This window comes from Oncorhynchus mykiss, chromosome 23, assembly GCF_057628025.1.
Source record: "Oncorhynchus mykiss isolate SJ-2025 chromosome 23, ASM5762802v1, whole genome shotgun sequence".
Taxonomy (NCBI): domain Eukaryota; kingdom Metazoa; phylum Chordata; class Actinopteri; order Salmoniformes; family Salmonidae; genus Oncorhynchus; species Oncorhynchus mykiss.
The window spans coordinates 52,589,502-52,609,846 of NC_143044.1; the positions used below are offsets into that span (position 1 = coordinate 52,589,502).

At 49.3% G+C, this 20,345-nt stretch overlaps 1 pseudogene; it reads left to right on the forward strand.

The window, feature by feature from the left end:
- The window catches only part of LOC149972630 (delta and Notch-like epidermal growth factor-related receptor), a 40,002-nt pseudogene extending 20,374 nt beyond the window's left edge, over nucleotides 1-19,628 (forward strand).
- The last annotated feature ends 717 nt before the right edge of the window (nucleotides 19,629-20,345 follow it).

Here is a 20,345-nt window from a genome sequence, read left to right on the forward strand (position 1 = left end):
AATTAAACCTGCCTGTTCCTGGCCAGGAAACTAATAGACAACAACCCATTCATCTCCTACACCCTGATTAATTATCATAATGAAGATTTTAATGACCAACTGGAGGACAAGTAGTCCACACACTTTAACGAAGAGAAAGCAACTCAAGTAGTCCACACACTTTAACGAAGAGAAAACAACTCAAGTAGTCCACACACTTTAACGAAGAGAAAGCAACTCAAGTAGTCCACATACTTTAAAGAAGAGAAAACAACTCAAGTAGTCCGGAGACTTTAACGAAGAGAAAACAACTCAACTCTAAGCATGGTACTTTCAAAGTGGCCTTCCCGCCCCAGACAGAGGCCCAACACAGAAATATTGAAGCATTAACTACAAGCTACAAACACGTCAGCAGAATCCTCCTTCGTGGCCTGATCCAACAACAGAAGGTCACACGTTCTTCCCTAAAAGCGTCCCGGGTTCTAACCAAACACAACTTGCCCTTCACAGATGTGGAGGTATTTAAAAAGTGCATGGTGACAGTTTGAGGATTTGGCTACTGAAAGTCTATGGATAGAATAATTGCGTCTGTCAAACAGGTGTCCCGATCTGCGTCATCAGCCAGACGCCTTGTCCGTGCCCTGGCAGATGATGTCCATAGGATTGTTCTGGAGCTGCTCAGTCAGGCTGGGCATTCTTTCCTGGCTATTGATGAGAGAACTGACAACACCGATGTAGCACAGTTGTGTGTATGTCCGTTATTTTCATGGAAATGACTTTAAAGAAGAGCTACTGGCACTGATTCCCCTCGAAGGACACACCACCGGGGATATCCTATTCACAAAGCTGGAAGAATTGTTTACGCAGCATAGCTTGTCATTTGAAAAAGTCAACTTTGTGGCCACCGACAGGGCTCCTGCTATGGTGGGCAGACACGGGGCCTGGGCAGCAGGTTGAAGGAAATCGCCCCACAAATGAATGGCTTGCATTGTCTCATCCATCACAGTGCGCTGAGCTAAAAGATGTGATGGATAAAGTAATGCACATAATCAACTTGGTCAGGGGGACGTCAGGCAACACAACACCATCTTTTCCGCAAGCTTGTCACAGAATCAGAGGAGGCCATCCACGATGATCTCCTGCTTCACAACAACGTGCGCTGGCTGAGTAAAGGAAAAGCAAGCTGGTGACAGAATCAGAGGAGGCCATCCACGATGGTCTCCTGCTTCACAACAACGTGCGCTGGCTGAGTAAAGGAAAAGCAAGCTGGTGACAGAATCAGAGGAGGCCATCCACGATGGTCTCCTGCTTCACAACAACGTGCGCTGGCTGAGTAAAGGAAAAGCAAGCTGGTGACAGAATCAGAGGAGGCCATCCACGATGATCTCCTGCTTCACAACAACGTGCGCTGGCTGAGTAAAGGAAACGCAAGCTGGTGACAGAATCAGAGGAGGCCATCCACGATGGTCTCCTGCTTCACAACAACGTGCACTGGCTGAGTAAAGGAAAAGCTCTAGAGCCATTCCGTGAGCTGCATGACCAGGTTGTGGAGTTTGTCAGAAAAAGCTAAATGAGGGCAGCAGCTGACCACCTTCGTATTCTGGAAATTGAGGAATTCCTCTCTAATGTAGCATTTTTGGCTGACATTCTGTCACTTAAACGGGTTAAATCTGCAGTTACAAGGAAGAGGGAAAACTTGTGGCCTTTACCAAGAAGCTTGAGTTGTTGGATTTATACTTGTCACCTGGAAGGCTACTGCACTTCAGTACACTGAAGAAACGAGGTACCAGGCCGCAGCATTGTCACAGAGGTGATGGGAGATTTCAACAAGCAGCTGAGGGACAACTTCTCCACCAGGTTTGTAAACTACATATACAGTGAGGGAAAAAAAGTATTTGATCCCCTGCTGATTTTGTATGTTTGCCCACTGACAAAGAAATGATCAGTCTATCATTTTAATGGTATGTTTATTTGAACAGTGAGAGGCCACCAAGTACTAAGTCATATTTTGCAGAGGGGTCAAATACTTATTTCCCTCATTAAAATGCAAATCAATTTATAACATTTTTGACATGCGGTTTTTTGTTGTCATTCTGTTATTCTAAAACCCTTGTTGGTAATCACAGAGGTCAGATGTTTCTTGTAGTTGGCCACCAGGTTTTGCATACATCTCAGGAGGGATTTTGTCCCACTCCTCTTTGCAGATCTTCTTCTTGCAGATCTTCTCCAAGTCATTAAGGTTTCGAGGCTGACCTTCGGCAACTCGAACCTTCAGCTCCCTCCACAGATTTTCTATGGGATTAAGGTCTGGAGACTGGCTAGGCCACTTCAGGACCTTAATGTGCTTCTTCTTGATCCACTCCGTTGTTGCCTTGGCCATGTGTTTTGGGTCATTGTCATGCTGGAATACCCATCCACGACCCATTTTCAATGGCCTGGCTGAGGGAAGGAGGTTCTCACCCAAGATTTGACAGTACATGGCCCCGTCCATCGTCCCTTTGATGCGGTGAAGTTGTAGTTCTGGGCTGATTCCTCACCGTTCTCATGATCATTGCAACTCCACGAGGTGAGATCTTGCATGGAGCCCCAGGCCGAGGGAGATTGAGAGTTATTTTGTGTTTCTTCCATTTGCGAATAATCGCACCAACTGTTGTCACCTTCTCACCAAGCTGCTTGGCGATGGTCTTGTGGCCCATTCCAGACTTGTGTAGGTCTACAATCTTGTCACTGACATCCTTGGAGAGCTCTTTGGTCTTGGCCATGGTTGAGAGTTTGGAATCTGATTGATTGATTGCTTCTGTGGACAGGTGTCTTTTATACAGGTAACAAACTGAGATTAGGAGCACTGCCTTTAAGAGTGTGCTCCTAATCTCAGCTCGTTACCTGTATAAAAGACACCTGGGAGCCAGAAATCTTTCTGATTGAGAGGGGGTCAAATACTTATTTACCTCATTCAAATGCAAATCAATTTATAACATTTTTGACGTGTTTTTCTGGATTTTTTTGTTGTTATTCTGTCTCTCACTGTTCAAATAAACCTACCATTAAAATTATAGACTGATCATTTCTTTGTCAGTGGGCAAACGTACAGAACCCCTCACTGTAATTGCGTGTCTACATGATCCTTTCACAGTCCGCCCAGGTGGGGAATTCTCCTCCCTTGCTAAGAAAATGATACCCTCCTGGATGAGGCCGCAATTCAAACTGAGCTGATTTTAATTCCAAACATTGAGCCAAATCAGGGATGCGCTCAGGAGTGCTGAGTCCTTGTGTGCGTTGTGGCTGGCATGCTCAGAGGAATACAGGACAATAAATAAACGTGCCTTTTATGTGATAACAATGTTTGGACTGACTTACATCTGCGAGTCCTCCTTTTCCTCTATGAACGTAATGAAGACTCACGACAGGAACCTGCTTTCACGTTAGTCAATCGAGGACTCAAAATCACATCCCTCTCACCCGACATCTACAAGATCGTGCACGAGGGGAAACTTTTCCCATTAAGTAAGTAACTTTTTTTTTAAAATAATATGTTTATTATTTTACAATAAAAAAATCTAATAAAAAAGACAGCAACACTAACAATGACATTCATTGTACTGTTGAATGGGACGGCCAATTTAGAGGACAAAACAAAACTTAACTCACACGTACACAAAATAAAACAAAATCCTATTAGGTGGTACATGTATAATGTTTGTTTAGTTGTTACAGGAGCAGGTTATCCCGAGACTCCCGGTACAAGGATACAGGCATTCAGACAATGAAAACACCTTTTTTTTTCTTTACATTATTCTTTTTAGTAGGATTCCACCTTTTTGGCCAGTTGCAATTGTACGTAGGCCTAATAAATGAATACAAATAGCACTTCTATTAGGCCATTTTGTTTTCTTTTTAATAACAGTTAAGTTATTTTATATGGGCCTTCGCTCAGAAGAAATAGACCCCAATTAAGCCCTCTTGTTGTTTGTAAAATCAAATTCAAATGAAGATTATTGTTGAAATGAATTACTCGACTGGTGTAGTTTTTCTCCATCTGTTTCTTGGTGCCACTTGCAGAAGAAGTTATCTATATTTTCAGCACCAGGCGCTGTTCACCTCCTATTGATTGCGCTGTGGTTGCAGCTTTACATTTCAGCATCTAAAAAAAATGGTCCGCTGCCTGCTTTATTAGTTGACTGTCTCCTGCATCCAAGTTAAAATGTAACTTTTGCATTATTTAGGTAGGGTCACTTCCTTCTTGGGCATTTTGGACTTTTTGAATCTCAGGTCCAAGATTTTTTTTTTTAATGTTTTTTTGAAAGAACAAAAATATTCATGATTAATTTGATAATATTGCTGGCAGGCCAGATTTGGCCCACAGGCCGTCAGTTGGGGAACCCTGGCATAGAGCCCTGACTCCATGGAACTCTATTCCACATCAAGTAGCTCATGCAAACAGTAGAATCAGATTTTTTAAAATTATAAAAATACACTTTTGGAACAGTGTGAAGAGTGTGAAGAGACACACACACACACACACATGATAACATATGCACTATACACCCACGTACACATGTCTTTTGTCTTGTAGATATGTGGTAGTGGCCAGAGGGCATCCACTTAATGTGTTGTGAAAAGTGTGATGAAATGCAATATAATGTTTTCTTAATTGTATGTAACTGCTTTAATTTAGCTAGACTCCAGGAAGAGTAGCTGCTGCTTGGCAGTAACTAATGAGATCCATAATAAATACAAATACAATGCAAATATGAATAGAAAGTCTAAAAAGAATCAGCCCTCTCCTCAAACATAGTTTACATTACTATAGATATTTTAAGAAACACACAATGCCCTGTATAATTGACTCATACACTGTCTGTGCAAAACATTAGCAACACCTTCCTAATATCGAGTTGCAACCCATTTTTCCCTTAGAACAGCCTCTAATGCTTCCCACAGTTGTGTCAAGTTGGCTGGATGTCCTTTGGGTGGTGGACCGTTCTTCATACACAGGGCAAACTGTTGAGTGTGAAAAACCCAGTCTTGACACATTAAAAACGGTGTGCTTAACACCTGCTATCATACTACACTCAAAGACACTTACATATTTTATCTTGCCCATTCACCCTCTGAATGGTACACATACACAATCCGTTTCAATTGTCTCAGGGCTTAAAAATCCTTCTTTAACCTGTCTCCTCCCCTTCATCTACACTGATTGAAGTGGATTTAACAGGTGACATCAATAAAGGATTGTATCTTTCATCTGGATTCACCTGGTCAGTCTATGTCACGGAAAGAGAAGGTGTTCTTACTGTTTTATACACTCAGTGTACACATAAGTAACAGATGCTAACAAAGTTATACCTTGAAAAGCAGGCCCTGAATATGTTAAAAAGAGGTGGGTGGTGTTTGGAATATACAGTAGTGGAAATTCCAAGTCAACCATGACTATTCCACAGATTAAAGCTACAATCTGCGATAAACGCAACATTCAACAATTTCAAAGATTTTACTGAGTTACAGTTCATATAAGGATATCAGTAAATCACAATATATTCATCATCTATGGATTTCACATGACTGGGAATACATATATGCATCTGTTGGTCACAGATACCTTAAAACAAAAGTAGGGGCGTGGATCAGAAAACCAGTCAGTATCTGGTGTGACCACCATTTACCTCATACAGCGTAACACATCTCCTTCACATAGAGTTGATCAGGCTGTTGATTGTGGCCTGTGGAATGTTGCCCCACTCCTCTTTAATGGCTGTGTGAAGTTGCTGGATATTGGTGGGAACTGGAACACTGTCGTACAGCTGTCGTACACGCTTCGATCCAGCGCAACGAAAACATGCTCAATGGGTGACATGTCTAGTGAGTATGCAGGCCATGGAAGAACTGGGACATTTTCAGCCTCCAGGAATTGTGTGCAAATCCTTGTGACATGGGGCCGTGCATTATCACGCTGAAACATGAGGTGATGGTGGTGGATGAATGGCACAACAATGGACCTCAGGATCTCGTCACAGTATCTCTGTGCGTTCAAATTGTAATCGATAAAATGCAATTGTGTTAGTTGTCCGTAGCTTATGCCTGCCCATACCATAACCCCTCTGCCACCATGGGGCACTCTGTTCACAACATTGACATCAATCTGCCATCTGCCCGGTACAGTTGAAACCGGTATTCATCCATGAAGAGCACACTTTTCCAGTGTGCCAGTGGCCACCGACGGTGAGCATTTGCACACTGAGGTCAGTTATGATGCCGAAGTTCTGTCAGGTCAAGACCCTGGTGAGGACGACGAGCATATAGATGAGCTTCCTTGAGACGGTTTCTGACCGTTTGTGCAGAAATTCTTTGGTTGTGCAAACCCACAGTTCTGTCAGCTGTCCGGGTGACTGGTCTCAGATGATGTGGAGGTCCTGGGCTGGCGTGGTTACTCAGGGTCTGCGCTTATGAGGCTGGTTGGATGTACTGCCAAATTATGTAAAATGACATTGGAGGCGGCTTATGATAGAGAAATTAACATTCAATTAACTGGCAACAGCTCTGGTGGACATTCCTGCAGTCAGTATGCCAATTCAACACTCCCTCAAAACTTGAGACATCTGTGGCATTGTGTTGTGTGCCAAAACTGCATATTTTAGTTTATTGTCCCCAGCAAAAGATGCACCTGTGCAATGATCATGCTGTTTAATCAGCTTATTGATATGCCACACCTGTCAGGTGGATTCATTATCTTGGCAAAGGAGAAATGCTCACTAACATTTTTTTGTGCATATGGAAAATGTCTGGGATCTTTTATTTCAACTCATGAAACACGCACGATATTTTGTTCTGTATGCATTTCCCCAGCCCTCAGCTGTTTACCAAAACCCAAAACAAGTGGTGTGACTAATTATTTTCCTTAAGAACAAATACTAGATTGTAGCTTCAAACATATTTCCCAGGAGAGGTCTTTTTGTAGTATAACATTCTTAAGTATTCATATGAATAGAATTGAATGCTGCATTTGGTAACAGCAGTATCATGATATTACTCTAAATGTGGGAGGTTTAACTTGGGTACAATATTGGGAGAGAAAAAAACTATTGACGATAAGCTCATTCAGTGAAACATTTGGTGGCAGCGGTGGGATAATATTATGTGTAGCTGTGGCAGGTTTTTAGGTAGAAAACACTACAACTATGTTCTCTTTACATAGTTGGCCTGTTGAACCAGGAATAGGAGTGGTGGAGGGCAACAGGTGTACTGTATTACTGTATTAGGTAATGCAATCTGTGCCTGGAGGTCCTGAGCTCTGATGGCTTTCTCTTCTACCTGATAATAATTGCACCCACCTGATGTCCCAGGTCTAAATCAAATCAAATGTATTTTGTAAAGCCCTTTTTACATCAGCAGATGTCACAAAGTGCTATACAGCAACACAGCCTAAAACCCCAAGCTGCAAGCAATGCAGGTGTAGAAGCAAGGTGGCTAGGAAAAACTCCCTAGAAAGGTAGGAACCTAGGAAGGAAACAGGCTCTGAGGGGTGACCAGTCCTCTTCTGGTTGTACCGGGTAGAGAGGAACCAGGCTCTGAGGGGTGACCAGTCCTCTTCTGGCTGTACTGGGTAGAGAGGAACCAGGCTCTGAGGGGTGACCAGTCCTCTTCTGGCTGTACTGGGTAGAGAGGAACCAGGCTCCGAGGGGTGGCCAGTCCTCTTCTGGCTGTACTGGGTAGAGAGGAACCAGGCTATGAGGGGTGGCCAGTCCTCTTCTGGCTGTACTGTGTAGAGAGGAACCAGGCTCTGAGGGGTGGCCAGTCCTCTTCTGGCTGTACTGGGTAGAGAGGAACCAGGCTCTGAGGGGTGGCCAGTCCTCTTCTGGCTGTACTGGGTAGAGAGGAACCAGGCTCTAAGGGGTGGCCAGTCCTCTTCTGGCTGTACTGGGTAGAGAGGAACCAGGCTCCGAGGGGTGGCCAGTCCTCTCCTGGCTGTACTGGGTAGAGAGGAACCAGGCTCTGAGGGGTGGCCAGTCCTCTTCTGGCTGTACTGGGTAGAGAGGAACCAGGCTATGAGGGTTGGCCAGTCCTCTTCTGGCTGTACTGGGTAGAGAGGAACCAGGCTCTGAGGGGTGACCAGTCCTCTTCTGGCTGTACAGGGTAGAGAGGAACCAGGCTCTGAGGGGTGGCCAGTCCTCTTCTGGCTGTACTGGGTAGAGAGGAACCAGGCTATGAGGGGTGGCCAGTCCTCTTCTGGCTGTACTGGGTAGAGAGGAACCAGGCTCTGAAGGGTGGCCAGTCCTCTTCTGGCTGTACTGGGTAGAGAGGAACCAGGCTATGAGGGGTGGCCAGTCCTCTTCTGGCTGTACTGGGTAGAGAGGAAACAGGCTCTGAAGGGTGGCCAGTCCTCTTCTGGCTGTACTGGGAAGAGAGGAACCAGGCTATGAGGGGTGGCCAGTCCTCTTCTTGCTGTACTGGCTCGAGAGGAACCAGGCTCTGAGGGTTAGCCAGTCCTCTTCTGGCTGTACTGGGTAGAGAGGAACCAGGCTCTGAGGGGTGGCCAGTCCTCTTCTGGCTCTACTGGGTAGAGAGGAACCAGGCTCTGAGGGGTGGCCAGTCCTCTTCTGGCTGTACTGGGTAGAGAGGAACCAGGCTCCGAGGGGTGGCCAGTCCTCTCCTGGCTGTACTGGGTAGAGAGGAACCAGGCTCTGAGGGGTGGCCAGTCCTCTTCTGGCTGTATGGGTAGGGAGGAACCAGGCTCTGAGGGGTGACCAGTCCTCTTCTGGCTGTACTGGGTAGAGAGGAACCAATGTCTGAGGGGTGGCCAGTCCTCTTCTGGCTGTACTGGGTAGAGAGGAACCAGGCTATGAGGGTTGGCCAGTCCTCTTCTGGCTGTACTGGGTAGAGAGGAACCAGGCTCTGAGGGGTGACCAGTCCTCTTCTGGCTGTACAGGGTAGAGAGGAACCAGGCTCTGAGGGGTGGCCAGTCCTCTTCTGGCTGTACTGGGTAGAGAGGAACCAGGCTATGAGGGGTGGCCAGTCCTCTTCTGGCTGTACTGGGTAGAGAGGAAACAGGCTCTGAAGGGTGGCCAGTCCTCTTCTGGCTGTACTGGGTAGAGAGGAACCAGGCTCTGAGGGGTGGCCAGTCCTCTTCTGGCTGTACTGGGTAGAGAGGAACCAGGCTCTGAGGGGTGGCCAGTCCTCTTCTGGCTGTACTGGGTAGAGAGGAACCAGGCTCTGAGGGGTGGCCAGTCCTCTTCTGGCTGTACTGGGTAGAGAGGAACCAGGCTCTGAGGGGTGGCCAGTCCTCTTCTGGCTGTACTGGGTAGAGAGGAACCAGGCTCCGAGGGGTGGCCAGTCCTCTCCTGGCTGTACTGGGTAGAGAGGAACCAGGCTCTGAGGGGTGGCCAGTCCTCTTCTGGCTGTACTGGGTAGAGAGGAACCAATCTCTCAGGGGTGGCCAGTCCTCTTCTGGCTGTACTGGGTAGAGAGGAACCAGGCTCTGAGGGGTGACCAGTCCTCTCCTGGCTGTACTGGATAGAGAGGAAACAGGCTCTGAGGGATGACCAGTCCTCTTCTGGCTGTACTGGGTAGAGAGGAACCAGGCTCTGATGGGTGACCAGTCCTCTTCTGGCTGTACAGGGTAGAGAGGAACCAGGCTCTGAGGGGTGGCCAGTCCTCTTCTGGCTGTACTGGGTAGAGAGGAACCAGGCTATGAGGGGTGGCCAGTCCTCTTCTGGCTGTACTGGGTAGAGAGGAACCAGGCTCTGAGGGGTGGCCAGTCCTCTTCTGGCTGTACTGGGTAGAGAGGAACCAGGCTCTGAGGGGTGGCCAGTCCTCTTCTGGCTGTACTGGGTAGAGAGGAACCAGGCTATGAGGGGTGGCCAGTCCTCTTCTGGCTGTACTGGGTAGAGAGGAACCAGGCTCTGAGGGGTGGCCAGTCCTCTTCTGGCTGTACTGGGTAGAGAGGAACCAGGCTCTGAGGGGTGGCCAGTCCTCTTCTGGCTGTACTGGGTAGAGAGGAACCAGGCTCTGAGGGGTGACCAGTCCTCTTCTGGCTGTACTGGGTAGAGAGGAACCAATCTCTGAGGGGTGGCCAGTCCTCTTCTGGCTGTACTGGGTAGAGAGGAACCAGGCTCTGAGGGGTGACCAGTCCTCTTCTGGCTGTACTGGGTAGAGAGGAACCAGGCTCCGAGGGGTGGCCAGTCCTCTCCTGGCTGTACTGGGTAGAGAGGAACCAGGCTCCGAGGGGTGGCCAGTCCTCTCCTGGCTGTACTGGGTAGAGAGGAACCAGGCTCTGAGGGGTGGCCAGTCCTCTTCTGGCTGTATGGGTAGAGAGGAACCAGGCTCTGAGGGGTGACCAGTCCTCTTCTGGCTGTACTGGGTAGAGAGGAACCAATCTCTGAGGGGTGGCCAGTCCTCTTCTGGCTGTACTGGGTAGAGAGGAACCAGGCTCTGAGGGGTGACCAGTCCTCTTCTGGCTGTACTGGGTAGAGAGGAACCAGGCTATGAGGGGTGGCCAGTCCTCTTCTGGCTGTACTGGGTAGAGAGGAACCAGGCTCTGAGGGGTGACCAGTCCTCTTCTGGCTGTACTGGGTAGAGAGGAACCAGGCTTTGAGGGGTGACCAGTCCTCTTCTGGCTGTACTGGGTAGAGAGGAACCAGGCTCTGAGGGGTGGCCAGTCCTCTTCTAGCTGTACTGGGTAGAGAGGAACCAGGCTCTGAGGGGTGGCCAGTCCTCTTCTGGCTGTACTGGGTAGAGAGGAACCAGGCTCTGAGGGGTGTCCAGTCCTCTTCTGGCTGTACTGGGTAGAGAGGAACCATGCTCTGAGGGGTGGCCAGTCCTCTTCTGGCTGTACTGGGTAGAGAGGAACCAGGCTCCGAGGGGTGGCCAGTCCTCTCCTGGCTGTACTGGGTAGAGAGGAACCAGGCTCTGAGGGGTGGCCAGTCCTCTTCTGGCTGTACTGGGTAGAGAGGAACCAATCTCTCAGGGGTGGCCAGTCCTCTTCTGGCTGTACTGGGTAGAGAGGAACCAGGCTCTGAGGGGTGACCAGTCCTCTCCTGGCTGTACTGGATAGAGAGGAAACAGGCTCTGAGGGATGACCAGTCCTCTTCTGGCTGTACTGGGTAGAGAGGAACCAGGCTCTGATGGGTGACCAGTCCTCTTCTGGCTGTACAGGGTAGAGAGGAACCAGGCTCTGAGGGGTGGCCAGTCCTCTTCTGGCTGTACTGGGTAGAGAGGAACCAGGCTATGAGGGGTGGCCAGTCCTCTTCTGGCTGTACTGGGTAGAGAGGAACCAGGCTCTGAGGGGTGGCCAGTCCTCTTCTGGCTGTACTGGGTAGAGAGGAACCAGGCTCTGAGGGGTGGCCAGTCCTCTTCTGGCTGTACTGGGTAGAGAGGAACCAGGCTATGAGGGGTGGCCAGTCCTCTTCTGGCTGTACTGGGTAGAGAGGAACCAGGCTCTGAGGGGTGGCCAGTCCTCTTCTGGCTGTACTGGGTAGAGAGGAACCAGGCTCTGAGGGGTGGCCAGTCCTCTTCTGGCTGTACTGGGTAGAGAGGAACCAGGCTCTGAGGGGTGACCAGTCCTCTTCTGGCTGTACTGGGTAGAGAGGAACCAATCTCTGAGGGGTGGCCAGTCCTCTTCTGGCTGTACTGGGTAGAGAGGAACCAGGCTCTGAGGGGTGACCAGTCCTCTTCTGGCTGTACTGGGTAGAGAGGAACCAGGCTCCGAGGGGTGGCCAGTCCTCTCCTGGCTGTACTGGGTAGAGAGGAACCAGGCTCCGAGGGGTGGCCAGTCCTCTCCTGGCTGTACTGGGTAGAGAGGAACCAGGCTCTGAGGGGTGGCCAGTCCTCTTCTGGCTGTATGGGTAGAGAGGAACCAGGCTCTGAGGGGTGACCAGTCCTCTTCTGGCTGTACTGGGTAGAGAGGAACCAATCTCTGAGGGGTGGCCAGTCCTCTTCTGGCTGTACTGGGTAGAGAGGAACCAGGCTCTGAGGGGTGACCAGTCCTCTTCTGGCTGTACTGGGTAGAGAGGAACCAGGCTATGAGGGGTGGCCAGTCCTCTTCTGGCTGTACTGGGTAGAGAGGAACCAGGCTCTGAGGGGTGACCAGTCCTCTTCTGGCTGTACTGGGTAGAGAGGAACCAGGCTTTGAGGGGTGACCAGTCCTCTTCTGGCTGTACTGGGTAGAGAGGAACCAGGCTCTGAGGGGTGGCCAGTCCTCTTCTAGCTGTACTGGGTAGAGAGGAACCAGGCTCTGAGGGGTGGCCAGTCCTCTTCTGGCTGTACTGGGTAGAGAGGAACCAGGCTCTGAGGGGTGTCCAGTCCTCTTCTGGCTGTACTGGGTAGAGAGGAACCATGCTCTGAGGGGTGGCCAGTCCTCTTCTGGCTGTACTGGGTAGAGAGGAACCAGGCTCTGAGGGGTGGCCAGTCCTCTTCTGGCTGTACTGGGTAGAGAGGAACCAGGCTATGAGGGTTGGCCAGTCCTCTTCTGGCTGTACTGGGTAGAGAGGAACCAGGCTCTGAGGGGTGACCAGTCCTCTTCTGGCTGTACAGGGTAGAGAGGAACCAGGCTCTGAGGGGTGGCCAGTCCTCTTCTGGCTGTACTGGGTAGAGAGGAACCAGGCTATGAGGGGTGGCCAGTCCTCTTCTGGCTGTACTGGGTAGAGAGGAAACAGGCTCTGAAGGGTGGCCAGTCCTCTTCTGGCTGTACTGGGTAGAGAGGAACCAGGCTATGAGGGGTGGCCAGTCCTCTTCTGGCTGTACTGGGTAGAGAGGAACCAGGCTCTGAGGGGTGGCCAGTCCTCTTCTGGCTGTACTGGGTAGAGAGGAACCAGGCTCTGAGGTGTGGCCAGTCCTCTTCTGGCTGTACTGGGTAGAGAGGAACCAGGCTCTGAGGGGTGGCCAGTCCTCTTCTGGCTGTACTGGGTAGAGAGGAACCAGGCTCTGAGGGGTGGCCAGTCCTCTTCTGGCTGTACTGGGTAGAGAGGAACCAATCTCTCAGGGGTGGCCAGTCCTCTTCTGGCTGTACTAGGTAGAGAGGAACCAGGCTCTGAGGGGTGACCAGTCCTCTTCTGGCTGTACTGGGTAGAGAGGAACCAGGCTCTGAGGGGTGACCAGTCCTCTCCTGGCTGTACTGGATAGAGAGGAAACAGGCTCTGAGGGGTGACCAGTCCTCTTCTGGCTGTACTGGGTAGAGAGGAACCAGGCTCTGATGGGTGACCAGTCCTCTTCTGGCTGTACAGGGTAGAGAGGAACCAGGCTCTGAGGGGTGGCCAGTCCTCTTCTGGCTGTACTGGGTAGAGAGGAACCAGGCTATGAGGGGTGGCCAGTCCTCTTCTGGCTGTACTGGGTAGAGAGGAACCAGGCTATGAGGGGTGGCCAGTCCTCTTCTGGCTGTACTGGGTAGAGAGGAACCAGGCTATGAGGGGTGGCCAGTCCTCTTCTGGCTGTACTGGGTAGAGAGGAACCAGGCTCTGAGGGGTGGCCAGTCCTCTTCTGGCTGTACTGGGTAGAGAGGAACCAGGCTCTGAGGGGTGGCCAGTCCTCTTCTGGCTGTACTGGGTAGAGAGGAACCAGGCTCTGAGGGGTGGCCAGTCCTCTTCTGGCTGTACTGGGTAGAGAGGAACCAGGCTCCGAGGGGTGGCCAGTCCTCTCCTGGCTGTACTGGGTAGAGAGGAACCAGGCTCTGAGGGGTGACCAGTCCTCTTCTGGCTGTACTGGGTAGAGAGGAACCAGGCTCTGAGGGGTGGCCAGTCCTCTTCTGGCTGTACTGGGTAGAGAGGAACCAGGCTCCGAGGGGTGGCCAGTCCTCTCCTGGCTGTACTGGGTAGAGAGGAACCAGGCTCTGAGGGGTGGCCAGTCCTCTTCTGGCTGTATGGGTAGAGAGGAACCAGGCTCTGAGGGGTGACCAGTCCTCTTCTGGCTGTACTGGGTAGAGAGGAACCAATCTCTGAGGGGTGGCCAGTCCTCTTCTGGCTGTACTGGGTAGAGAGGAACCAGGCTCTGAGGGGTGACCAGTCCTCTTCTGGCTGTACTGGGTAGAGAGGAACCAGGCTCTGAGGGGTGACCAGTCCTCTCCTGGCTGTACTGGGTAGAGAGGAAACAGGCTCTGAGGGGTGACCAGTCCTCTTCTGGCTGTACTGGGTAGAGAGGAACCAGGCTCTGAGGGGTGACCAGTCCTCTTCTGGCTGTACTGGGTAGAGAGGAACCAATCTCTGAGGGGTGGCCAGTCCTCTTCTGGCTGTACTGGGTAGAGAGGAACCAGGCTTTGAGGGGTGACCAGTCCTCTTCTGGCTGTCCTGGGTAGAGAGGAACAAGGCTCTGAGGGGTTGCAAGTCCTCTCCTGGCTGTACTGGATACTGAGGAACCAGGCTCTGAGGGTTGACCAGTCCTCTTCTGGCTGTACTGGGTAGAGATTATAAGAGTATATGGCCATTAATTCCAGATCGTTCTTCATGATGTTCAAATATTCATAGATGACCAGCAGGGTGAAATAATAATCACAGTGGTTGTAGAGGGTGCAACAGGTCAGCACCTCAGGAGTAAAGTAAATGTCAATTGGCTTTTCATAGCCGAGCATTCAGAGGTTGAAACAGCAGGTGTGGAAGAAAAGGGAGGGAAAGAGAGAGGTGACAACTGCAGGTCCGGGACAAAGTAGCACGTCCGGTGAACAGGTCAGGGTTCCGTAGCTGCAGGCAGAACAGTTGAAGCTGGATCAGCAGTATGACCTGGTGGACTGGGGACAGCCAGGAGTCTTCAGACCAGGTAGTCCTGAGGTATGGTCCTAGGGCTCAGGTCCTCCGGGAGGGAGGGAGGGAGGGATAGAGAGACAGATGGGGGAGAGAGAGAGATGGGGGTGGGAGAATTGAAGAGAGCATACTTAAGTTCACACAGTTAAGACGGGAGAATTACATCAGATAAGACAGGAGAATTACACCAGATAAGACAGGATAATTACACCAGATAAGACAGGAGAATTACACCAGATAAGACAGGACAATTACACCAGATAAGACAGGAGAATTACACCAGAGTGGACAGAAGGATCCTAGACCTCCGGCACATAGACTAATGCACCCACTCTGCCAAAGCACAGCCCCCACACCACTAGAGGGATATCAACAGACCACCAACTTACTACCCTGAGACAAGGCTGAGTATAGCCCACGAAGATCTCCTCCACCGCATGAGCCCGAGAGGGCCGCAAAACCGGACAGGAAGATCACGTCAGTGACTCAACCCACTAAAGCCTGGCATGACATGACGCACCCCTCCTAGTGACATAATAGGATCAGAGGCAGAGAATCCCAGTGGAGAGAGGGGAGCCGGCCAGGCAGAGGCAGCATGGGCGGTTCTTCACTCCAGTGCCTTGCCGTTCACCTTCCCACTCCTGGGCCAGACTACACTCAATCAGTGTAGTATTCAGTAAAGTCTTCAGTAAAGACTTAAAGGTCGAGACCGAGTCTGCGTCTCTCACATGGATAGGCAGACCATTCCATTAATATGGAGCTCTATAGGAGAAAGCCCTGCCTCCAGCTGTTTGCTTTGAAATTCTAGGGAAAATAAGGAGGCCTGCGTCTTGTGACCGTAGCATATGTGTAGGTGTGTACAGCAGGACCAAACCGGAAAGATAGGTAGGAGCAAGCCATGTAATGCTTTGTAGTTGAGCAGTAAAACCTTGAAATCAGCCCCAGCCTTAACAGGAAGCCAGTGAGGCTAGCACTGGACTAATATGATCACATATGTATCAGTCCCTAATAAGAGGAGAAGAATGAAAATCATCAGTGGAACTCACACTGGATCCCTCCTCTATTATTTAGTGACATCATCACTGTACCATTTCACTTCCTGTATTAGAGACCTACGATGTACCACTTCACTTCCTGTATTAGAGACCTACGATGTACCACTTCACTTTCTGTATTCCAGACCTACGATGTATCATTTCACTTCCTGTATTAGAGACCTACGATGTATAATTTCACTTCCTGTATTCCAGACCTACGATGTATAATTTCACTTCCTGTATTCCATACTTACGATGCGTCATTACACTTCCTGTATTCCATACTTACGATGCGTCATTTCACTTCCTCTATTCCATACTTACGATGCGTCATTTCACTTCCTGTATTCCATACTTACGATGCTTCATTACACTTCCTGTATTCCAGACTTACGATGTATCATTACACTTCCTCTATTCCAGACTTATAATATATTATTTTACTTCCTGTATTCCAGACTTACGAGTGCCTCTGTGTCCCCGGATGGGAGGGCGAGTTCTGCCAACAGGAAATAGACGAGTGTTCATCACAGCCGTGCTTAAACAACGCCACCTGTACTGACCTCCTCAACAGCTACCAGTAGGTACCACAGTAGGGTTGTGTCTGATTCAGACATAGGACAAAGCTACAGGTAGGTACCACAGTAGGGTTGTGTCTGATTCAGACATAGGACAAAGCTACAGGTAGGTACCACAGTAGGGTTGTGTCTGATTCAGACATAGGACAAAGCTACAGGTAGGTACCACAGTAGGGTTGTGTCTGATTCAGACATAGGACAAAGCTATAGGTAGGTACCACAGTAGGGTTGTGTCTGATTCAGACATAGGACAAAGCTACAGGTAGGTACCACAGTAGGGTTGTGTCTGATTCAGACATATTGGACAAAGCTACAGGTAGGTACCACAGTAGGGTTGTGTCTGATTCTGGCCTGGTTAAAGATCCCCAAACTGAAAATAACATATCAGACTGTACAGTCTGGGTCCACCCTATAGTGATAATCAGACAGTACAGTGTGGGTCCACCCTATAGTGTTAATCAGACTGTACAGTGTGGGTCCACCCTATAGTGTTAATCAGACTGTACAGTGTGGGTCCACCCTATACTGTTAATCAGACAGTACAGTGTGGGTCCACCCTATAGTGATAATCAGAGAGTACAGTGTGGGTCCACCCTATAGTGTTAATCAGACAGTACAGTGTGGGTCCACCCTATAGTGTTAATCAGACAGTACAGTGTGGGTCCACCCTATAGTGTTAATCAGACTGTACAGTGTGGGTCCACCCTATAGTGTTAGTCAGACATTGTCATTGCCATTGCATCAGTCTATACAGACACACAATAAATGCAAGGAAGCCTTGCTCAGATAGCCTGGGGATGTCTAGCTCACTGCCCATCTTTCCTCTCACTCTCTCTATCCAAGAAAGTATGAAAAATATGAGTGTGTGAGAGAAAAGGAGGAAAATGCTCAGATAGTGATTATATTTTCCACCTAGCTAACAGCATCAGCAATAATGAACTGCAGATGGCAGGTCAAACTAATGAATCAATCAATGGCTCGCAGCATGAAGGGTTTCTGGGGATCTGTGAGTCATCAGGAGGGAAAACGGCTGTATTTGCTCAACCTAATGTGTCTTCACACTGGGGGAGAGAGAGAGATGGAGGGGGAGGATGGAGAGACTGAGAGAGATAGTGGGAGGAGAGAGCGAGAGAGAGAGAGAGGGGGAGGAGAGAGAGAGCGAGAGAGAGAGAGAGAGAGAATGTGAGGATGGAGGGAGAGGAGAGAGAGATGAGGGGGAGGAGAGAGCGAGAGAGATGAGGGGGAGGAGAGAGAGAGAGAGAATGTGAGGATGGAGGGAGAGGAGAGAGAGATGAGGGGGAGGATGGAGAGACAGAGAGAGGATGGAGAGAGAGGAGGGGGGAGATAGAGATGCAGGAGGAGAAGGATGGAGAGACAGAGAATTTGAGGATGGAGGGAGATAGGGGGAGGAGATAGAGAATGTGAGGATGGAGGGAGAGTGGGAGAGAGGAGGAGGAGAGAGAGAATGTGAGGATGGAGGGAGAGTGGGAGAGAGGAGGAGGGGGAGGAGAGAGAAAATGTGAGGATGGAGGGAGAGAGAGGAGGAGGGGAGGATGGGAGGAGAGAGAGAGAGAATGTAAGGATGGAGGGAGAGTGGGAGAGAGAGATAATGTGAGGTTGGAGGGGGAGTGGCAGAGAGGAGGAGGGGGAGGAGAGAGAGAGAGAGAATGTGAGGATGGAGAGAGAGGAGGAGGGGGAGGAGAGAGAGAATGTGAGGATGGAGGGAGAGTGGCAGAGAGGAGGAGGGGGAGGAGAGAGAGATAATGTGAGGTTGGAGGGAGAGTGGCAGAGAGGAGGAGGGGGAGGAGAGAGAGAGAATGTGAGGATGGAGAGGGGAGGAGGGGGAGGAGAGAGAGAGAGAATGTGAGGATGGAGAGAGAGGAGGAGGAGGGGGAGGAGAGAGAGAGAACTTAAGTTCACACTGGACACCACGTGAGAGAGAGCATGGAGGGAAATAACATGTTGTTAGTTAAATCATTAACACACATCATTTATTTTGTAGAAACCATCTCCAACCTTTGTATTATATGTGAATATCAAGATCAACCAGAGCTCCCCTTTCCTATCTGGTCCCCCTTACCGCTATGTTGCTAGTTACATCATAAACACATAGGCATATCATTTATTTTTAAAGAAACAATCTCCAACCTTTGTATAGAGAACATCAATACCAACCCCAACGCCTCCTGTTTCCCCAGGTGTCTATGCCCGCAGGGCTGGGTAGGTGTGGACTGCTCTGAGGATGTGGATGAGTGTGACTCTGGGCCCTGTCTGAACGGAGCTCAGTGTCAGGAGTCACCCCTACCTGGGGAGTTCAGCTGCACCTGCCCCCCCTTCTTCAGTGGGCCCTTATGCAACATGCCCTTTGACCCCTGTGACCCTGCCCACGATCCCTGCCTGCACAATGCCACCTGCCTGACTCGTTCTGATGGAACAGCAGCCTGCAGATGCCGACCCGGTGAGCTACTATTAGTTCCTGTGGTGTATTTCAGTGAGCTACTATTCGTTTCTGTGGTGTAGTCCAGTGATCTACTATTCGTTTCTGTGGTGTAGACCAATGAACTACTATTAGTTCCTGTGGTGTAGTCCAGTGACCTACTATTAGTTCCTGTGGTGTAGTCCAGTGACCTACTATTAGTTCCTGTGGTGTAGTCCAGTGACCTACTATTAGATCCTGTGGTGTAGTCCAGTGACCTACTATTAGTTCCTGTGGTGTAGTGCAGTAAGCTATTTGTTCCTGTGGTGTAGTGCAGTGAGTTACTCTTAGTTCCTTTGATCTAGTCCAGTGAGCTATTTGTTCCTGTGGTGTAGTCCAGTGAGCTATTAGTTCCTGTGGTGTAGTCCAGTGAGCTATTAGTTCCTGTGGTGTAGTCCTTTGAGATACTATTTGTTCCTGTGGTGTAGTCCAGTGAGCTATTAGTTCCTGTGGTGTAGTCCAGTGAGCTATTAGTTCCTATGGTGTAGTCCAGTGAGCTATTAGTTCCTGTGGTGTAGTCCAGTGAGCTATTAGTTCCTGTGGTGTAGTCCAGTGAGCTATTAGTTCCTGTGGTGTAGTCCTTTGAGATACTATTTGTTCTTGTGGTGTAGTCCAGTGAGCTATAAGTTCCTGTGGTGTAGTCCTTTGAGATACTATTTGTTATTGTGGTGTAGTCCAGTGAGCTGTTAGTTCCTGTGGTCTAGTCCAGTGAGCTATTAGTTCCTGTGGTGTAGTCCAGTGAGCTATTTGTTCATGTGGTCTAGTCCAGTGAGCTATTAGTTCCTGTTGTGTAGTCCTTTGAGATACTATTTGTTCTTGTGGTGTAGTCCAGTGAGCTATTAGTTCATGTGGAATAATCCAGTGAGCTATTAGTTCCTGTGGTGTAGTCCTTTGAGATACTATTTGTTCCTGTGGTGTAGTCATTTGAGATACTATTAGTTTCTGTGGTGTAGTCATTTGAGATACTATTTGTTCTTGTGGTGTAGTCCAGTGAGCTATTTGTTCATGTGGAATAATCCAGTGAGCTATTAGTTTCTGTAGTGTAGACCAGTGAGCTAATACAGTAGACAACAATACCAGTAGTATATTTGGTGTATTCCAGTGAGCTAAAACAATGTTGGATAAAATAATGGCCTTTAGGTTGTGTAGAGCTGCCAAAATGCCCAATTAAATGTTTTTGAAATGAGAAGAAAATGTAAAAGGGTGAGCTGCACAACACAATATTAGACACAGAGTGCCTTCATGTAACCTGCTTTCAGGTGGTGTAATGGTTCATAATGCCCAATTAAATGTTTAGAAGTACCCAGAAAATATATGATGGAGCAATCTCCTACACATGCTGACTCAGTAAGCTATTATAACACTACAGATGGTTAGTACCTTGGCGTGTCCTGCTTTCAGGTTGTCTGGTGATGCCATAATGTCCAATTAAATTTTATGAAATAAAAACAGTGAGTTGTCACAAGCACAGCACCCATACACTGAGTGTACAAAACATTAGGAACAACTGCTCTTTCCATGACATACAGTAGACTGACCAGGTGAAAGCTAT